General features: G+C 32.9%; 1 pseudogene; it reads right to left on the reverse strand.

Moving 5' to 3' along the window:
• Window positions 1-3,791: 3,791 nt before the first annotated feature.
• LOC122126037 lies at window positions 3,792-3,888 on the reverse strand (annotated as a pseudogene).
• Window positions 3,889-9,877: the final 5,989 nt, after the last annotated feature.

Below are 9,877 nucleotides of genomic sequence, written 5' to 3' on the forward strand. Positions count from 1 at the left end.
ACAAATAATATGTACAGAAGGGTGGTTCCACTGAAATGACATGACAGACTCTGATAAATAAAAACATTTCAACACAGTTAGCTTTTTTCAGTCTCACCCTGTCCACATTGGCAAACAACATTGCAACAGCACATGTACACATATACACATACACACATGTTCGCACATGTACACACACATATGCATGCATGCTAAATTCAGGGTTTATTGTAAAAAAACTCCAAATAAAATATTAGTGATTAGGACAAATGATAATATGCCTTATTACAAAATAATACATAAACCATTACCACGCATGTTACATTTTACCTGCCTTTCCACATGTAACCACTTAATTTATTTTTAATTAATTAATTACCCTATTAATTAATTCATTTGTTTGGTGCTAATCCTAGTGCTTGAACTCAGGGCCTACCTTTGTCCCAGAATTTATTTTTTGTTTCAGTTTTCTTAAGGCTAGTATTTTACTGCTTGTACCACAGCTCCATTTCTAGCTTTTGATTGTTACTTTCAAATCAGAATCTAATGGACTTTTTTTTTCTTGGTCTGCTTTCAAACCACAATCCTCAGATTTCATCTTTCTTATTAACTAGTACTAAAGACATAAGCCATCGGTGTGGCTTCTACTTTTTCCTCTATAATTATCTAATGCCCATACTTATATAGTAATTTTAAAATGAGAGTATAGAAGCAAGATGTACAGTGATGATACTGTCCTGTCAGAAATTCAAGTTAGTAATGTAAATTGATTATTAAAACCATACACAAACAATACCATGATATAGTGTAAGAGAACTCACTATTGAACATACGAGCTTTAAGAGTTTTCTAATAGATCCATTATCTATTGGTACCCAACATTAGAAAAATGTATGAGGCATTGGTAAAACAGAAGTCCTTTGCATGACTACATACATTCTTTGTTTTTTTAAAGACACTTGCTTTCATCTAAAATGTAGGCCTGACTATTGTCTTCATGTGATTTTGATGATTGAAAGTGCTTAGTGAGAAAGTCAAAACGTATTAGTAGTCCTTAACTATCAATTCTCATTTTCTTCTTGGAGAATATTATGATCAAATCAATAGTTCAGAATCAGCAAGCAATACTTCACAATCATGCTTCCAGTGCAAGTGGATCACCAGTAAGATATCCTCAATACCAATTTCCACAAAGTTTTGTCACAGATACAATCTCCCTGCTTTCTCTAGCTGCTTTACTACCTTCTTATTCCTTCATTGTACAGGAAAAGTATGATTCAACTGATTTCAGTCAGATCTGTTACTAGAATTATCAAGGATTTAGTTTATTGTCTGTAATTTGGTCAAAGTTATATCTCTTTATATAGGCTACTAAAAATGTAGTTACTAATTTCAAGTAAATACATAAATTCTATTTCCATCTCTTTTAAAAATAAATTTTTGTTTGCTCTATAAATTGATCAGAGGCATGGATTTTGTGGCTAGCTAGGTCATTAAACATCTGTCTCTCTCTTTCTCTCTCCCTTTCTTGGTTCTCATAGATAATATGATTGCTCCATAATTATCCTAATTTATTTTGCTTTTATATTTTTGGTTGCATCATTTCACTTTTTCCTCTGCCATTTCCCATATCATTTATATAGAAGGCATTATTTCCTATTTTCTCATTCCTAGAATAAGCTGCACATGAAGACATCACAGGTCCTCATTTTCAGTGTGTACATTTGAATATGGAGGAACATCTTTCCGCTGCTCTCCATCAATTCCCTACTCTCCAGTTAGAATAATTTCGAATAGTAAAATTGGAAAAAGAGAAAATAAATCATGATGAATAAACAGTTGCAGAAAATTCACCGGATATTTCTGACCAGTTCAACCAATGTGAAATATTAGGGAAATACATGGACACCTCATTCCCACTGGCACTCAAAGTCTCTGGTTAGGCAATTCTTAGGAATATGGGGAACAAGATGAAAAAGTAAGGAATGGTATCAATTGCAAGAAATAAAATTGGAGAAGGATCCAAGCAATTTTCTTCATTGGGCTGCCGAAAATATTCAGCTTATTACATTGCGGAGACTTCTTTCCCAAAAGGCCACTCATGTGAATAGTAGGGATGATGATGAGTATACCCCTCTTTGAGAAGCCTAGAGTGGACACTTAGACACAGTGAGTTGATGTCTCAAGCGGCACATGCAATAACTGTAGATGACTGATCACCCCTGCACAGTGCATATACATGGAATAATACCAGAGTGGCTTCTTTCTTACTTCATCATGATACAGATACCAATGCCCAGACTAAAGGACTCATTTTTTTAAAAAAAATTTTTTTTGGTTTGGTAGTGGGACCTGAACTCTGGGCCTGGACGCTGTCCCTCAGCTCTTCAGCTCAAGGCTAGCGCTCTACCACTTGAGCCACAGCACCACTTCTGGCTTTTTTTTCCTGCTTATGTGGTGCTGAGGAATCGAACCTAGGGCCTCATGCATGCAAGCTAAGTGCTCTACCACTGAGCCATATTCCCAGCCCAAATATTTTTGTTTGTTTGTTTTTTGTTGTTGTTGTGTTTTTTTTTTTTTTGGTCGGTTGTGGGGCTGGAGCTCTGGGCTTGGGTGCTGTCGCTGTGCTCTTCAGCTCAAGGCGAGCACTCTACTGCTTGAGCCACAGCGCCACTTCCCCAAACTAAAGAATTTTTGACACCTTTACATCTTGTTGCTGAGAACTGAGATAGCAAAGATACGCTGGATCACCTTCTGTTGAACCATTATATAAAACCAGGCTCGAAGAACAACATAGAAGATACTGTATTTGATATTGCCAAAAGGATAAGTAAGTATCACTACCTATATGAAGTTGTGATATGCTATACAAATTGTTCACTGAAGTCCTAATGGTCGGGTTAAGTTTCTTAAATTTCAAAAATGCAAGTCCATCTTTTGTGTCCCTACAAAATATTTTCACAATCCAAATAAGAGCAATATATATATTTTTTGGTCAGTCATGGGGCTTAAAATCTGGGCCTGGGAGCTATCCCTGTGCTCTTCAGCTCAAGGTTAGCGCTCTACCACTTGAGACACAGCTCCACTTCCAGTTTTCTAGTGGTTTATTTGAGATAAGTGTACCACAGACTTTCCTTCCCAGGCTGGCTTTGAACCATGATCCTCAGATCTCAGCCTCCTGTGTAGCAAGGATTATAGGCATGAGCCACCAATGCCTGGCAGCACCAATATTTTACTGTAAAAATTCATGGATTCCGTGGAATTCTTCCAAGTGAATTGCCTGCCTTGGATGTCAAAATGTATTCAATATTTTTTGTATATATGTATAATAATTTCTTCAGAGTTTGTGATTTTTTTAATCAGAAATAATTTTAATTTATCTGTTGAAATGAGTAGTACAGAAACTAAAATATTTCTTGTGCTTGTCTGAAAAAGTATATTTTAAAATATTCTATATTATATGTTTGCAAAATGTTCATAATTTATTTTATTTTCTCCTAGATATACTTTGAATTCTACATTATTTTATAATATATAGGTTCATTAATGTGTCCTTTCCGATTGCATTCCATATAGAAACAGTTTGCTTCCTTTTTTTCTAGGACTTAATATTATTTTTATTTGGGATAAAATGACAATGTTGTCTAATTTGAGAATATTTGTAAAGTTTATGCTATGTAAACGCCTTTCTGAGGTGAAGATTTAATACACTGATGTCAAACTAAATTATATGAATTACGTGTATTTTTACACTTGTAATTTTGTAATCAACTTTTTAATAACTGTTTTTCATTTCTTGAATCTGAAGAATGAAAAGTATGGAATACTTCTCAAATTTTCATATTATCCTTGTGCAAGTGCCATGTTAATCTCTGTATTTTAATTTGAGTATACGTGCTGCTAAAGCGTGTAGTATCCTCTAAATTTAAGTAGTTAAACATGCAATCTTTATACAGGTTTATATCTATTGGTGCCTACTTGTAACAAGGAAAGTTTATTGTTCCTAACAATGCTATTGATCTTATTTCCCTAAAATTCTGTGAATAGTGGAAAATTTATATTTATCAGTCGATTGCTCACATTTGCAAAATTTTTTTTGTCAATGACTATCTTAAGTCTTTTTATTTGGAATTTGATCATACTCTCAATTATTTATAGATAGGTCCAAAGGTGATGGCTTTTTCAAGTACTTATTTATTCAACTGAATTAACTTTGCGGACCTAATGGATTCAAAGTAAGTGTTGCTTAAGAGCTACTTCTAAACTTCTTCAGCTGACATTTTCCCAAATGAGGTGTTACAGGAACAAATGTCTACCTGAGCCTTTACACTTCTTCCATGTGGGAACAGCCCAACCAGAATATCTTACCCTGACAGCATAGATTGTATTACTAGAAGAAAACTAATCTTGGTTACAAGGGATCATAGAGAGATGAACAGTTCAAACAGAACTGTTCAGACTAGAAGGTATTTTATCAAAATATAATTGTTTATTATACCTTCCATTTCAAAAGTAGCTAACGCCAAGAAGGTGAAAAATTTGTTGGTATGCATGATTACTTAATGTCCTGGCCTGTCTCCCATCCAACCATGCAGCAACTTACACTACTGCCTTTTTATCACCCAATATTTTCATAGTTGCAGGAGAAGTGCATATGTTTCTCCTTATTATTAGGCATTAAATTGATAATGTTTTAATCACAGTGTTTCCTATTGCCTCCATGCTGTAAATCTACAAATGGTAAATCTTTAGGTCTAACTCTATCAGACACTGAAGTAGAGATAATGGAATAATACTTTAAAATAGAGTTGCCTTTAATACAGTAACTACAACAGAACAATACAAAACGTGTGCTTTTTAATTATATTATATATAGTTATATATTTTATATTGATATGTGCTGATTTTATATTTCACACATTGAAACTGACTAGAATTAGTTGATAGTTTGACAAATAAATTGATATTTATTTATTCCAATAAATAGAATTGGAATATAAATAATTAGGTTTAAAATATATATTAGACTATAAAAGTATCAATGCAAAGTTTTTAGTATAAAATTATGATACATTCTAACTGTTCTTGGTCTTCTGAATCCACATGGTAAAAAAAAAACCAATGTTTTCCTCTAATCAATAATGGATTTTACTCTGCTGCTGTTTATTGTTTTAATTCGCTTGTCCCAAACTGTTTTTCTCTATATTTCTAAAGCATTTCTACTGATTATGCCCAAATTTTGCTAAGATGTCTAAAAAATATTATTCTTCTGCAATACCCATGCATACTAGGAACCCAGGTCCGAGTTACCTGCATCATCAGATAACAGGGGCAAAACTTCTCACCAAAGCCCATGCAACATATCAACACAAAGTAATTGAAGACCCATCTCAATTTCGCATTTCCTATATTTCAGGGCACCAATTCCTTGAGATGCAGGAATTAGAAGTAAGCAATTGTGAAATACAAGGCTACTTAAAATGAAGGATGAGATCGCAAAATTTGAGAGAAAGTACTGTAATTTAAACATTCAAATTACAGATGACCAGCCCATATGAGTGAACAAGTTCACAAAGTGTCATAAGATTATCTTTAATACCCCTCACCTATTATTAACGAAAGATTTTATTCCAACATAAGTGGGCCAAAAAATAGTTTCTGAGAGGATAGATCAATAATTGGTCTACCAAAGCCCTGAAATCTTGACTTAGAGCTCAAATGTAATTCAGAAAAACATTTGAAGCACTAAAGAGTGCTTCAAACACTGGGAATTCAGTACAACATGTTTCTGTGGTATAAAAATGTCACTCTCAAACCAATGATAATCTATATTTAATCTCCTGAAAGTGTATTCCTTTTCAAATAAACATTTTGAAATCACATTCTCCAAAATAACATTTGACAAGTTGATGATACTTAGTGACATTACAATTTTTTAAGTAGAGGGAGCAAGTTACAATAGAGTTGAATTATTTACACAGCACTAATGCCAAACATGTTCAACCATTCATTAAAGTGTAGAAATAATACCACCCACAATTTGTGTTTTTCAGTAAGAGACTTCCAGAAGTGTGTTAAATAGATCAGCCTCCTAAATTTCAAACCCAAACGTTACCTAATAAATTTCATCATTTATTAAGGTACATTTAAAAAAAATCACAAATAGTTGCCTTATCATATGTTATTTTATGTTTTCCCTCTGTCTAACATAGTAAGAAATATGACTTTAAGTCTTGAATATGGGTACTCATCAGAGATATGACAAACATAATATCTGTCTTCTATTTCTATCATATTCCTCTCTAGGAATAAAGTCAATTTTCTTCTTTTTCCAAAACTTATAGGTAGTAGAAAATATTATTCCATGTAAAATAAAAGAATCACACCATTGTACAAAGCCATTTATAAAAATTCATTGTTAGGAATACATTCTAAGCTATTTTTTAACTTTCTTTTTGACTAAAGATTAATCTTCCAAATGGGTGAGAATAAAATCATGTTTAGGTGCTTCACGTCTCCAGTCTTGCAAATTGTTGCTGCAGATGAATGAATTATGGAAATATAAGCTGACATCAGTTCAAGAATATGCAGGATTGAAACTCCATGGAATGTATATAAACCTTTCAAAGTATTAATAGATAGTTTAACAGAATGACTATCAGGAAGTTGAAACCAGAGAGGAATTATAATAAAGACATAGAATGAATGAAAAATGAATAAGGGGTAAGTACAGCTAGAATACTCAATGTACACATATCATGAAGGGAGTGGTAAATTGGAAATAAATCTTGGAGAAAGGGTTGGTTGAGAATGATGGAAGGAGTGACTCTGATCTAGGAGCACTGGACAATTAGATGGATATATTTAATTGTAACACAATTGCACAACCTTTTAAAATTCAGTTAAAAAACACAAGAAACAAAAAACACACAAAAATCACAACCAAACAGCAACCTCTAGAGAGTATGAATATGACCTCTCAAAATTTGAATCAGTTAATGAAGGGCATTCTTGGGAAAAGCAAACAAAGCTGTTCAAAGAGGAAGTTTGGGGTAGGGGAGAATTTTGAACAGAATTAAATAGATTGTCTAAGGTTATAAATCATCTACATCTGCTCTAAACAGTATCTTTCTTCTATGAGTTTTCTGTCTGAACTGTATAATCCAGTCCTGAGAAACACTTGGTAGCTTGTGAGGTAGAATGGAAGAAACAAGATCAAGAACCCATTACTCCACTGGAGAGAAAACAATCCTCTATATTTTCTCTAATCTCTCTTCACTACTCTTTCTTCAAACTTTTAAGTCAATTGATTTTGAATTATATTTTTCCTTTTTCCTCTGGCAAAGTAATTGGTCAAAATAATTTCATTAAATATTATTTGTCATTTTCTTCTTTCATGCTGTTTAATTGGCCAAGTGAGTCCATTAAACTTCCCTCTTGCATTTGGTTGCCATGAAACAACATCTATGTTAATGAGGAGAAATCTAATGCTAAACTTTGTCTCCAGAAAACAGTCCAAGAGGCTCTAATCACAAATATTTGGCTGCATTTTTTTTCTTTTACCTTGAAAGACTTCTTCTGGCTAAAGTGCCCACAATAAAAAGTACTACATCACTTGTTGGTTCAATCAGAATTGTCTAACCTCAAAGATGTATTTTGCTAACAAGATGCTTAGAAGAAACAAAAAAATACTGCACTTTTATCTTCTCTCTTAAGATTCTCCTTAGATACTATATCAGAAACAGTGAAGTTATTCTATGCAAAATTATTTCAATAGATTATTTTTCTCTTGGTCTTGCATTAGTTCACCAAGATGTATTGAGGAGAATAGAGTTAAATCACCCATACCTTGGAAGAAAGTGTGTGTTACAAAAGGACAATGCTTCTATGTATTACTTCTATGTCCTTCTCTTAGCTCTTGCCGAGTTCCAATTAATCACAGCTTCTTGGCTTCAAGTCTAGTGAAACTGAAGAGCCATACAGGCTCCACCACTGCTACATCTTCATTATTTCTCTTTTAAAACTCTTTAAGTTGCCTCATTTAGATGTGGAATTTATTTTCATGTCTTCATTCAATCAGTTCTTCATTATAGTGAGACAAATGTGCTCTGTAAAATCACTTTAGGGAGTAAAAATACTAACACAATTTACATCAAAAAGTTTTGGCCTCCCTTCACTGCAGAAGACAATACGCTTAGCTAAGGCTTCTAAGAAAACATTTTTTATTAACTTTTCCATTTGCTCAATTCTTTTCTGAAGTTTTAGGCATATGTAATAAAAGAAGTCTTCACTATCTCATATTAATAAGAATATTATTTTTGTGAGCCACTTGGAAATGTGAAATCATTGGTTTGAAGTGTCCAATCAGATTTTTTTCTGTGTTTCACTGCTTCACGTACAAAGACATTGTGGAAAGTGTTACAAACAGAAAGGTGTAATCCCAACACCTTCTTTCATTGTGGAGGTCACTTTCTCCCTAAATATTTTGACTCAAATTATCTTTTTCAGAGAATTAATGTTTCATAATTAAAGGTAAATTCACAAATTTTGATTTTTTTAAGAACTTTTAATTTAAATTCCAATACAACCTTGTTTCAAACACTGAGAATGTAGTTCCTGGGTAAGGACAATTCTCAAGGGAACCTACAGGATTTACAGCAAGGTTTCTGAGGTCTGATTGTTTAGTGTGAAAAAGAGCCATCTTCATCCACATTGGTCCCTCTCTACTAAGTCTCCTTGGATTTCTTTGTATGAAAGCCTATTCTTCCAGGCAATTTAATTTTTTTTTAATAGGCTAAGTTGTTAAAAATTTTGAACAATTAAATTTTACTTGTCATAACTTTAAAACTCTTTGAAATCCTTTACCAGAACCGAGAATTCACCAATCCTAATTCCACCTTTACCATCAAAAAGTTAACATGCTTTTTTCAGAATGTTATCAATGCAGCTATTATTTTCCAGTGGCTTTGTTATGTGTATATATAACCATATTAGCTGATGCTAAGCAAAATGAATTCCAAGATATGGAACCAGATTTTTTTTCATTTGTGGTTGTTGTTTTTGATGAACTATGTGATTTCTGTTTTCTTTGGGTTTTTCCCCTATGGTTTATCCCTGCTGTATTTCATTTTGTATTGTGTATACATTTACCTTGATTAGCGAAGGGTAAAGGAAAAACATAATGGTGAGACAAAGGACCAAAGGCAAACCAATGCAATAACAATACTCACAAGACATTATGTTGGAAATGTACATTACAACTTGTGAGGGGTAAAGGGGTGAAGGAAAACTGTGAGAAAAATGAGGGAGGGTTATCAAGTTTGAAAAGTTATGATTTGATACCTTACAATTACTGTAACGCCACTGTATATCATTTTTATAATAAAACTGAAAAAAATAAGCTGCATAAAATATAATTTCACTGTATTGGCCCAGTAAATAATATTATTTATGTAGTAACATTTTATAAATCAATAATATTTGGCATCTAATTTGAATTAATTACCCCTTCTTTATCAGAGGGTCATCAACTTGAATGTTATCCAAGTAGACAATATTTTCACAATATACTTGCCAAATTTTTCAAAAAAGAATAAATTCAGTACTTTCTCATTCTAAAACAGAAAACAGTTTAATGCTATGGAAATCCATAACTTTTAAAAGTAAGTAAGTTGTTAAGAGGACAGAATATATGTGTTCTTCAAAATTCCTATGATTAATAGCTACTCATTTTTAAATTCTCAACATTCCTAAGAGATTCAAAACAGTACCTGTTTGCATGTTATGCAATTCTGCAATAAATGCAGTTTCCAATGGGGTATTACAGATTGAGACCTAAACAGAAAAATAGCCACATTCTGGTAGAGGATAAAACTGTGAAGCATGTGTAATAATTAAT

The sequence above is a fragment of the Dipodomys spectabilis genome, unplaced genomic scaffold, assembly GCF_019054845.1.
Source record: "Dipodomys spectabilis isolate Male_0828 unplaced genomic scaffold, ASM1905484v1 ptg000272l, whole genome shotgun sequence".
NCBI lineage: Eukaryota > Metazoa > Chordata > Mammalia > Rodentia > Heteromyidae > Dipodomys > Dipodomys spectabilis.